The sequence below is a fragment of the Delphinapterus leucas genome, chromosome 3 (assembly GCF_059928025.1).
Source record: "Delphinapterus leucas isolate spDelLeu-1000000601 "Yukka" chromosome 3, BTC_Dleu_Yukka2, whole genome shotgun sequence".
Classification (NCBI taxonomy): domain Eukaryota; kingdom Metazoa; phylum Chordata; class Mammalia; order Artiodactyla; family Monodontidae; genus Delphinapterus; species Delphinapterus leucas.
The window spans coordinates 419216-431951 of record NC_143131.1 but is presented as its reverse complement, the minus strand read 5'-3'; the positions used below and the strand labels follow the sequence as shown (position 1 = coordinate 431951).

The 12736-nt window shown below is 43.0% G+C and overlaps 1 pseudogene; it reads right to left on the bottom strand.

The window, feature by feature from the left end:
- Positions 1–8286: 8286 nt before the first annotated feature.
- LOC149749477 (metabotropic glycine receptor pseudogene) lies at positions 8287–9437 on the bottom strand (annotated as a pseudogene).
- Positions 9438–12736: the final 3299 nt, after the last annotated feature.

The window sequence follows — 12736 nt, the reverse complement described above, 5'->3', positions numbered from 1 at the left end:
TCCTCACTACTTGCTAGAAAAGAATAATTCAGTTTCATCAGAACTATGAAAGTGCTCAGTGGTAAACAGAGCTTCATGAAAAAGTAAAACACTATCATAGATTGCTAACTGTTTTTCGTTTCATTCATCTCCATTTGTTCCCTGTCCACACTCCTCTCTACCCCCTGCTTTCTCCCTCTCTCCTCTTTGTCCCCACAGAGGTTCGCACACACACACGCACACACACACACAGACACACACACAGACACACACACATTTTCTTTTCCAAATGCATCCTTTAATGGGAAATCTTAAAAATGAGACATTTAGCTATATAAGTAGCAAATCCATGCTTAGCAACAAGTTCTGGAAATAATTTGGCCAGATGTTCTTTTTGAGCCTTAATGACATCTAAATGTGAATTAATATTCCATCGATTCATCAAAATTTTCCAGTTCTCATTCATGTCAGATTCTATATATGCAGTGATCTTATGTTCCAGACAAACAAATAGAAATGTGATCTGACAAACTCACACACACACACACACACACACTCACACACACACACACATACACACACACACACACACATAGATACATATAGAACTCTTGAAATAGGATAGCCACAGAATAGCATTTTTATATGTGTTCCCTCTACACCAGCTGCTTTCAACCAGAGACATTTTTACCCCTTAGGTGATACTTGGCAATGTTTGTAGACATTTTTGATTGTCACACTGGGCAGGGAGGTTGCTACTGGCATCCTGTGGGTAGAGTCAGGGGTGCTGCTAAACATCTTACAGCAAAAAAGCCCCCACAGAAAAGGGTTATCTGGCCCCAAATGTCGATAGTTCTGAGGTTGAGACACCCTGCTCTACACAGTGGTCTAAGGCATCAAATAAGGGGACAGCCAAACTCTTCATTCCATTCCCGGCAACTGACTAGAAAAGAAAGAGAAAAAACACATACCTCCACAATTCCATTTAAATCTCTTTAACCAAAACTAGTTACATGGCTACACCACAAAGCTTTTATTTCCACCCTGAAACCTCTAAGCACTTTAGAAAGGAAAGACAGATCTAGTCCCTCTATTTTTAGTTTATAAGTGGTCTTGTATTCTCACTGTCTTATCCATCTCCCCACAGTGTGAGTGAAACTCTTTGCCAGATGGTGTAGGAAAGATTTTGATAATCCTTACCTCACCTATTCTGAAAATAAGTTTCTGCAGCTTCTGGCCCGATGTTTTGTGTATTTCACATATATTAAAAAGACAGTGTGGTTACATGTTTTAGTATAGCTTGTCTTGTTTTAAAAATTATTATGAAGACAAATAGCAATCTGATATACAGCAGTAAGGTCTAGGTTTTTTGTTTCCATGTAGGCATATTTTGCTGCATATTGATAGCTTATAGATGATAGTAGAACTTTATAGTTGGAGAGACCATGGAATTTAATTTCCCATTTTCTAATATCACAGTTCATCAAATATAAGATGCCATTAATTGTAAGATATGCTATTACATTCTGTACCACTAAAAGAAAAGTGTATGCCAATTGGAAATGACATGCCCCCAATCATTAAGACACATCTCAGTTTGAGAGACATCAAAATGTGGAAAAGGTACATCTTAGAATTGATAAAATACATTATTTTGTACTACAATACCTTTTCCTCTTTCTCAGATAAAAGCCATGTGTCTTGTTATTCTATAAAAATCCTTCCACGATAATGTAATAAGGCATACACGTTGGAAAACACATAAGTGGTGAGAAAACCAGGTTAAGAAAGTAAACCAACATCTTATGTAATTCTAAGTTCCCTTTTAGGTTATAAGTGCACTGGGTACTTTGCTAACTGGACAGGATTTTTTTTAAATCCTGTTTTGTCTTATTCTAAATGGGGGAAAGTTACAAGAGATATTATAATGAATAAAAATTAACTGGATTTCAATTAATTATAAGTATCAGTTAACTATAAAAGAGAAAGAGACTGCCTTCTTTAATAAAAAGGAAGGAAACTGTTTTTTGGAGAAAATGATCTTGGGGTCAGATCACATTTAAGCTAATCTCTGTTTTCTATAAATTCTACCTATAATGAAGGTAATAAAACTAGGTGACTCCTGTGATTGCTTTGAGACACTATAATATCCTTTGGTGTAAAAGAGAAAGTCAGTCATGGTTCCTACACTAAGTTTGGTATTGTAGAAAATGGGGCTGGGGGGGTGGGTACCTGAGAAAGACTTTTAGCCAAGAGCATTAATTTTTTCCTAAACTGAAGAAGTATTTTATAGAACAGCCTATCCACCTAAATCTTTTCATAGGTCAAGTTTTAGGAAGAAAGACTTGTTAGATGAGTAAATGCCCAGCCAAAGTAGAAATTACACCAGAAAAGGTTTCTTGCTAAAACTTGAAAAACGAATAATACTAAAAGACCAGCAAAACAAGCCAATGTACGTATGTGCCATAGCTGTGCTGGGCAAGAGCCTAATGATGCTGTTGTCTGCAAAGTGTCCGAAACATAGCCCCAAGACGGCTGAATGCCTGTTTGCACATAGTGGCCATCAAGCTGCTAAAGTTATCAAAATTCCAATGTACTGTTTCAGTAATTCTGTTTAAATAACCCTGTGAACATCAATCCAGAGCTGAATAGAGAAGACAAACAAGGCCCTAATGCTTCTGTACCAACCAAGTACAAATAACACCAACAGCATACTTCTTGGCATCCCAGTATATTACAATATAATCATAAAACACGGTGCATCTTGGAAAAAGGTAGCCTTAAAACCCTGAACAGTGAACAAAAACTGATGCTTTTATGAAGTTGAAAGTAAAATTTGACTTAGCCAGCAATTGAGGCCATAAAATCAGTCTTGTGAGGCATGAGTTCTCTCCCCAGAGGGGAGGCCCAAACTCCTGTCATTTATTTAGCAGTCTTGAAATCCCATTTCAGCTTCCGAATGCGTGTTCTAGAAGGTGGCAAGATAATGCTGTACCACTGCTACACCACACTAAATAGCCTCCTTTGAAGTATTAACACCAACTACAGAGTTAAGTCAGAGACAGGTTGTTTTTAAACAGTAAGTAGGAGCTTCAGGATGCCTAAACATTGATTACCTTGGGGGAAATTACACAAGTGTACTGAGGCCCTTGGTTTAGAAATCTGTGAAACAGCTTCTTGTTGACTTTAAGTAAATTTCAGGTGATCTTTCAAGATCTAGAAACTCAGATCATGCTTATTCTTATTTTGAAATGGAGTTCTCATTTCCCTTAGTATGTATACTTAATCCAGTGTACACCGAGAGGGCTTTCTCTAAATAGCCTGTGAGTAAATGACCATGATAAAGTTAAACACTGAACATATATGAACATGATCTGCATTCAGGTGAGGATACATTAACTGGTTTCAGCACAACCATCGAAACTTCACAAGTTAAAGTGACACATTTAGTTATGTACATAATCATAGGCTTTTAGATTATAAGGAGCCCAACAGGTCACCTAGTCCAGCCCCCTTTAATTTACAGATGAGGAAACAGGATTAGAAAGGCAACTGCTGCCCATGGGAGCACCATAGTCAAGGATGTGGTCCAGGCTGGGGTCAATGTCTCCTGTCTCCAAGGCCAGTATTTCCCCCGTGATCCACTGTAATTACAAGCCTTCGCAATAATAGGAATGAAACTAAGTCATTATATAAATTATAAATTACTATAAATCATGTGACTTTAATACAACTAAAAGTGTTCAGTATTTAGGAAGACAGACGCTGTGACACAAAATATTTACTGAACTTCCTGTGTGATAACAGTCCTTCATTTAGTCTTTACAAAATCCCAAAGATACACTTTACTATTCACAGCTTAAAGATGAAATAATTGAGACTCAAAAGCCTCAATAGCAGAAGTCCATCTAAAAACTCTGATCCATTACCCAGGTAGACAGCTCTGTCGTGTTCCTGTAGGTAACCTCTTCACCACTACCAGTACCCACAAGAGAGACAGGGTATGTTTGGCCTAGAGCAAGATGGTCATTTCTCTAATACTATGTAAATTGCCATCTGCAGAGATCTATACCAGAATCTCTGATGGAGGTGTGTGGGCACATGTTTGTGAAGGAGAGAGGAGTAACCCCTCAGGAGTCAGTGACTCAGTGACACCAATGTTACTTATGTAAGTTTCTAAAAAGGCGTTTCCACACTATTGTGGAAAAATGCACACCTGACATTCATTTGGTGTCCTCTTCTTCTGCACGTTCCTCCCCCATCAATATCATTTCCACAAGGTACTGCATTTATGTGTATCAGTCCTGTTTCCAAAGCCTCCTTGTTGCCCGTTGGATAGGTCGCTTAAGAACTCATAGAACAAAGAGTTATAAAGGTATATGGATATCGCCAAGTCTCTTTCCACGTTTTAATTGTGCAGAAACTGATTTTCAGACAGGTAATACAGCCAGTCAGAGACAAAACTGGGACTTAGGGCAAAGTTCTGACTCAAGTCTAATACTCTTCTCTCTATACAACATGCTTGATTATATGATTGGCCAAAAAAACAAGTGTCTGTCACGTATTTGGCCAAATATATTAATTATTTCAAGCCAATACCGTGTTACATTTTTAATAACAAGGTGAAAACAAAATTGGTAATTAAGAGATAGCGTCATAGGGTAGTAGAAAGACAATACAAGCCTCATAGCTAGATAGATCTAAATTTAATTCACGCTCCCTAATTTACTAGCTGTGTTGCCCTGGGCAAGTTGCTCAACTTTCCTGAAGTTGTAACTACCTGAGAATACTAAGAACTACATGCAGTGGGATATTTATAAAACATCTGACACATAGTAGATGCTCAATATATATTGGTTCCCATTAATTCTAACCCACCACAAAAGAGCTGTGCCACTCTTAGCAAATTCCTTTAGCCCTCTGGGTCTTACTTTCCTCCACTGTACAATGAGAAGAGGAAAGAAACCAAATGAATTCCAAAATCCCTTACGGCTCATCAAGTAAGAATTCCCAAAGGTTCCTTTACCTTAATTTAAATTCAACAAACACTTAGGTACCTTATATTCATCCTAGGCACTAAACAGTTCCAACCACCACCAGGAATATGTCTATGAGTTCATTAGAATGGGCTCAAACTCCATAGTACTTTAAGTTCCACACAGAAAAATTAGTATACAAAAGCAAAGGACTTAACTTTGAAGAAAACTCTGCAAGGACATCACAAACCTAAGATGATAAATAAAAATAATTTAGAGTATACCTTAAATTGTTAGTCTCTCTTTTTTTTTTTGCTGGGATAGAAGATGAGAACTTAAGTGTTTATACTATAGGTCTATAACAAGACTCAGGAGCCATTTAGGTAAAACACTAATGCCATTTTGGGGGGGAAAAAAAGAGCAATAAACTTCTCTTCACATGTGAGTCTTACACTAGGCCTTAAAATTTAAGAAACCTGTGTCATTCTGAAGCAGAGGGGAATAAAATTTATTCTGAGAGGTGTTTTACAGTGATAAGCATTAATATAAGAAGGTAGTTGACCATGTTTTCCACATTACTTTTGAATTTCATATTTCAGATTTGAATTCTCTAAAAATAAAATATAATTTAAATCTTGAACCTTGTAAGTAAGACCTGGCGAAATATTAGCTGAAATAGTAACTGAAGTTAAATGAAAGTCTTAACTACAAAGTTTATCCTCCTCTTCTCTTCCATGAGGAAATCATTAGCAAATTTTTTTTATTACAGATAAGGCTTTTTGCAAATAACACTCTATAGATTCAACATAGATTTAAAATCATGATTAGAGCCTAGTCATGGTTTCTCAGAAATTCATTTGAGGTTTACCTGTTACCATACCTGTACAATATTATTCACTTACGTTATAAAAGTTTAGAATACACATCTTAGGTGATAAAACATCAACAACATCAAAAACATTTGCCTTTTATGAGTATGAAGAGACAGAAAAGGCCCGTTGAAATTTATATATATATATGGCATAGTGTGAACCAGAGGCAGAAGGCCTGGATCCTATTTCTGCTGTTGTTAAAAGCTCGATATGTGATTCTTGGACAAGTCACTTCACCTTTCTTATCTGTTTCTTTATGAAACAGGAAGAACCATCTGATCTAAGATTTCTTCCAGTTCCTATAATTAACATCTGTGCGAATCCTCAATACAGTACTTGAGGAGCATGGGACATGGGGCAAAAGTACTCACAGGAGAGCACTTATTCTGCTCTTCATGCGTGCTGCTAGGAGGAGCCAGATTCTGTAGAGAGCCACACACTAAATGGCCTGGCTTCGTGCCTTGGCTAAAGAACACCATCGATGACTAGGAAGGCACTTAAAGAGACTCAGCCAGAGGAAACAATCTATTTTCTGAACATAGTCCAAAAATTAGATCGGGTCGTGTGAGCCTACACAACATGACCCCTGGTGTCTCGGCCTTTTATCTTGGCCTGCGGAAGGCCTGAGTTCATGTAGGTGACCTGTGGTTTCTGAGCCTTATGAGAAATACTTCTGAAAATGAATGGTTCTCATCCCCAGTCTCACATCTGACCCTTGAAAATACATATATTTTTATGCAGCAGCTGCAATACATGCAGCATTCCTAGGACACCTTCATGAGACAGAGTTTAGCATAGTGGTTAAAAGTGTGAGTCGAGCTCAAATCCCGACTCTGCTGCTTAACTGCTGCGTGATCTTAGGAAAGAAGCTTAATCTCTCTGTGCTTCAGGTTCCTTTTCTGTAAAACGGGGAAACTAATAAAACCTAACTCAGGTTTGTCGTGAGGCTTAATCAAGATAATACATGCAAAGCAGTTAGCACAGAGCCTAACATAAAGTATCAATACACGTTAGTAAGCTGGATGAATGGATAGATCAATCGATCGATTGATCAACTGATCTTTCAGTCCTGGGCCCTGGGACTCCCTGAAAAGGCTTATGCGAAGGCCAAAAGCAATTTTCTAGCAGTGAATGGCATCTGCAGATCTTTTCTGAGCAAATAATATAGCAAAGACTCAAAGCTGGGCTCAGCTTTTACTAATAGGATCCTACAGAAGTCAGGAGGAAGTAAGATTATCCTTAAAGTAGGAAAGAGTTACGCTGGTTTAAGACAAGATCCTTTAAAGAGATAGACACACACAAAAAACATTTAATATGGTCATACAGAATTAGAGAAAGGAGGTTACTTTTCATTTATACCTTCTCAAGTGTTGCCAGCATTAAAAGCCACAGAGTTTTATAACTGGATGGCTCCCTAGAGACCATCTAGTTCAACTCCCTTACTTGATAGGTAAGTTGTTGAGGCCCAGAGAGATTAAGCAACTTTCTCGAGGTCATTCAGCAGTAAATAACAGTGCCAAGACAAATAAGCTTTCTGACTCCTCCCATTTGCCCACCCAGTACTCCCCCTGGTAACTTTCACCAGGTCATCATCCTGTCCTTGTTGTACCAAAAGGGCATTAAAACACACACAGGTTTCTCACTTTTGCCCAGTTTCCCAAAAAGTACAGAAGCAACCTCAACCCCCAAGACCTTCTTCCCATTGGGAATTGGGGAGGATACCAGTCAATCTGTGGCCTTCTCCCAGGCCTTCTGTGGAGTTTCCACTCTTTCCTTTCTGTTCCTCATGTTCACTCAACAGGGCTACTTCTAAAAGTCCCTCACCCCAAAAATCAGGCACGTCCCAGGGCACAAGTTACCACCTGCTAATCTGCAAATTCTCATCTTCCCACAAATGCTACACCGTGAGGCAGGAAATACAGAACTGTTACTAAATTTTCTCTGAGCTCCCTGAGTGCATTCAGTGAGAACTGATCCCTCCCTCCCTAGGATGACTCAACCAGGTTCATTTATAAAGTGTGTGTATGTGAAGGGCCAGAGAACCCCTAGGTGTGCCTAACACAGAAAACAGGAGAAAGAGGGGACCAAGGAATGGGAGATGGGTTGAGGGAAGGAGGGAGACAAGTAGAAGGAGCGCACCTGTCAAACGGCAAAGTATGGATCCTAGAGACAGCTGTGCTGCTGGGACTGACTCACTGCTGAAGGGACAGAACTGCCCAGGGGATTGCAGCGTTTTCATTAGGCGCTCTGGTAACTGACTAACAACAGACTGGCGCCTCAAACTACACACGTAGGAGGAAGTAGGTAGAGGCTATCCCGAAGTAGCGGGAATAACGAACTCTTTTCTTCCCACTCCCTTTCCTACTCTTGTGAGTTGGCACGCCACTCTGTGCCTGGCTGGCATGCCCTGAGCTTGCCAGGGTGCAGTGCATCACCCCTGACTGGGAACTCCCCTCCCTGCTCTCCCGAGGGCTAGAGAGAAACATAGGGCATCTCTCAGCTCTACCAAGAGCTCCCGTCCCTTGCCCCTTGCAGGGGAACTGATTTGAGAGAAAAGCTTTTGCTGAGTGTCTGAAGCTGACAAATGCGGGGCACTTCTTGTCCCTAAGCACTTGCGCCTGCGTGGGGTGTCCCTCAGCCTGGGTCTCTGCTTTGAAGGTGGGAGGCCTAAATGTCACAGCCACAGTGTTCCTTCCCCACACGCGCACCTACCCATGAACCCGGAAGGAAGGCTTTGCTTTGATCTTTTTTCCCTCCCTACCTGAATTCCGGGACCAGGTTAGGCTGCAACCCGTAGAAAGCAGCGGAGAGAGTGACCAACCACCCGGGCTTGTAACTGCCGTTCTCGCACTCCAGATAAGGCGGAGACCACTTGACGTGGCTCTTGTCCCCGCTAAGACCGTCCCTGCGCCGCCAGCTGTGGCCCAGGCCCCGGGGCCCCTGATTGGAGCCGCGGCGGTGCAAGTGAGTCCTCCACTTGCGCCGGAGGCCGCGGAACCACTCGGTCTCCAGCGTGGCGTTGGCCAGGTGGTGTGCTGAGGAGGACAGGTCCTGGAGCAGGATGCGACTCTCCTCGCGCGTGGCCTGGAGGAAGACCTGCGGGGCTGGGGCGGACAGCGACTCGGTGCTGAAGGTGATGGCCGCCCGGGAGATGCTGGGCTCACCCTCCAGGAGGCTCCGCACCAGTGCCCGGTACCACTCCAGGTCGTCCTGCGAGTTCTGCTCCCGCGACTTATTGCTCTACAGCATCATGTTGAGGAAGTTGGTGGCGTGTGTCAGCGTGTCCAGCGCCCCGTGCAAGGAGGAATGGGAGCTGGCTAGGGCAGGCGACTTCCCCGGCAGGCCCGCCAACTCGTAGCGGCTGGAGCAGTTGGCTCGCTTCAGCTGGTGGGAGTCCCCGGTGTAGAGGTAAGAGGCCACGTCCATGGGCACCTCCTCGGCGATTTTCTGCGCCAAGATGGTGCCGTCGGTGGAGCGGCTCCAGGGAGCCGAGGGGTCCGAGGCAGAGGCTCGAGCCGGCTGCTGGGCGTGCTGCTTCGCCCTCAGGGCCTTCTATCGAGAGGAATCCGTCCGACTTGGAGGGTCGCGGCTGGCGCCGGCAGCTCCCAATCCCAGGTGAGCGAGCAGGAGGCAGCAGCGTAAGGGGTTAGCCATGGCTCCCATCTGCCTCGCAGCAAGGAGAGGAGGTAACGGAGGGAGTCACTTTTTAAATTTTGGTCGTCAATCTATCAGCACTAAGACTTTTTCTAGGAGTCTTCCCCCTTTTCAGCTGGCACCCAGTCCAAAAGGACTTTAAAGTAGGGATGTTCTGACATACGCGCGGCTGACTGAGCTACCGTCGCAGGAGATCAGATCACCTGTGGCAACGCCGGCTGCTCCTGCTCCACCATGGGTCTGCTCGGGATTGCGCACCTCGCAGCCTGGAGCCCGGCACCTTACATCCCCTCTCGCCGCCGGCAGCTATAGTTGGCCTGCTTACGTCTTTCTGCTTAGCAGCTTCCACCGCCGCTCTCATTGAGGTGTGTTCAGGAGCTGCTGCTGCTGCTGCTGCTGCTGCTGCTGCCGCTGCCGCCGCCGCCGCGGCCGCCAAAGACACTGCTCCATCGTCTCGCCCGTGGCAGGTCGTTCCCGCCTCCCGGCTCAGGCTCCTCCTCGTCCGCTTCGCCCCGAGGCGCGGAGCGCGCGCGCCCAGACCCGCACCGCGAGCGTAGCAGCTAGGGTTTCTTTTAAGGCGTTTGTCTTTCCGGAACCACGAGGGCTAGGCAGCTGGTTAATTGGAGTCTTTAAGTTTGGCCACAAACCACACTCCTGCCTCTCCCTGCTCTCGGGAGGAAAGCCGGTTTAAAGAGGCGGCTTGGCCGCAACCAAACCCTGGTAGGGCGGCTTCAAGTCGTCTTGTGCCCTGTTTGGCCGGCTCCTCTGTCAATCAGCCGACTGCCGTTTGTTGGGCTGGTGCGGGAGCTGTCCAGTGCTGAACCCGAGGCGCAGGAGGAGGCGGTGGCGCGGAATGCAGCTTCGCTGAGTCCTTTCACCCGCTCGCGTTCCCTGATGACTCGGGAACCTGAGGGGGTGAGAGGTGGGGTGGGCGGAGTGAAGGGAGAAGCAGACTTGTGGTGGCTCAGAGCGAAGGAAACTTGGATGTACCGAGGAGGAGGGTGTTGGCATCTTGCATGCTTAGTTAAATCAGCCTTTCCTTTTGCCTGGTAAAGAGGGAGAAAGTAGTTTTCATTTGTGGCTTAAATCGGAGGGAAGGGACGTAGGATGGAGACGTGTCCTCCCGAGCATCTGCTCATTTTGGGCAAATTATCAAATCTTCTTCCTTGTTGTCGGTTAAAGAAATGATTAAACCCTACTTGCCGAGGTCTTCGCTATAAGGGAGTAATGGAGACATCTACCGGCTGAACTTTAAGGGGAAAATGCCATATTAAAGGAGCCTCTCTGCTTGAAAGGGATGAAGGGGAACCTGTGGAAGTGTAAGCAAGTGAATATGTGGAAGGGAGAGAATATGTGCCGGGGCAGGACTCGGACTGTGAGAGAATGAGAATGAGTCTGTTGGGCGGGAAGGGAAGCCATTCTGACTGGGAGTTCCTAGAATTAATGGATGTAAGAACTAAGACATCTGGTTAACTATAGGTTGGGATGTCCCAGCAGAAGAAAGAAGAACTGAATAAGTATGCCAAGACCCCCCAGAATGATTGGAAAATCCCTTAACACAGTCTAATGGTTTTATTTGAAGCTTTAATAGGGTCTTCTGACATTTTCATTCTGAAAATACTAATTAGTACTTTGGATAGGTATGGTTTTATGCACCTCCACCTTCCATATGCACCTCCACTTTCAAATTCCCCAAGAAAGACACAGGATAGAAAGTCTCAAATTCACTTCGATTCCCAACTTAAAAAAAAAAAAAAGTTACCTGTGGCATTCTAAGGTAGCACTGCTTAGATTTGCTTTATCCTTTCATTTTATTCTTCCTGTTGAGAAAATACCTAAGCACAAAAATTTAAGCTCCAAAGAGCAAAAGTTTGTCTGCATTGGTCACTGTAGCATCTTGAGCACCTAGAACACACAGATGCCTGGCACATAGTTGGTTCCCACTAAATATTTGCTAAACTAATGAATGAACCAGAAGATAATGATGATGAAGCTAATTATTTAGGAATCCATCTCCTTACCTAAGAAGAGAAGTCTGCCTGATGTGTCAGTGGTGAGGGCTTTTGGAATAAGACATAGCAACCAGTTTTCCAAACTGCAGTGTATGGTCTCCAAGGGAGTTTTTATAGCTTTGCAAAGAATGGTTATTAGATTTGTGTTTATTTACAAGTAGAGTTCATGTTCATATCTGACTTGTTTAAATTTTGCTTTGCAGTGTATATGCTTTTGCCAAATAAAGGTCATCCCAGTTTAATCCTCTACTATAGCACACGTGGCAATAATAGGAGTTTCTGTTTGTTTAATTTATCAGAGTATACAATATGATTTTCTATTTAGTTGTCTAAAGACTGGTGTAATTTCATCATTAATTGATTTTTTTAAAGAAAACCTGTATAACTAATTAACAATCCTTTAAAATTTTCTAGTATTGCATTTTAAAAGGAAGATATAATTTTATTAGTCAGTCCTTCTATAAGTAATTCAATGACTTAGCATAATTGAAAGATCTGGGTTCTGGTCCTATCATTATTTTAAGCAAGATATATGGACACTAACAATATATTTGAAGTTTCTGTGTCTCGGGATGCAAACTGTATGTGGGCCTCGTGATTTGACACTGAGGGAGTACTGAAATGACACCTGAGCCACTCTCCTGGAGTGCCAGTTCTTCCCCTAGTGCACAGCTAACAAGAATGGAGCAGGCTATGAGAGGCTCTTGCAATTTGGGCATTCCCTTCAGGGGATCACCTTCAGTCCACACTGCCAAACAACAGAGGTGAACTAGTTAGGTCTAGAACAACACTGCCCAATAGAAATATAATGTGAGTCACAAATGTGATCCACATATATAATCTCAAATGTTCCAGTAGCACTTTTTAAGAGTAAAAAGAAAAAAAGTGAAATTAAATGTAATAATATATTTTATTTAGCCCAATAGACCCAAAATGTTATTCAATAAGTAAACAGTATGACAGGTATTACTGAGATATTCTACATTTTTATACTAAATCCTCAGAATCCAATGTGTATTTTACACTCACAGCATATGGAACTTCATACTAGCTACATTTCAAGTGCTCAATAACCCCCTGTGACCAGAGGCTACCATAGAATACAAGCTCTGGAAGATAGTACATCGTGGTCTAGAATGATCTAGAAAACCTAGGTTTACTCACGATAAGGTACCATGGTCCAAATGGTCTAGGAGGCCTGTCCATTTAATAGATCTGGAGTCAAGGAAACTAACTGAGTAGA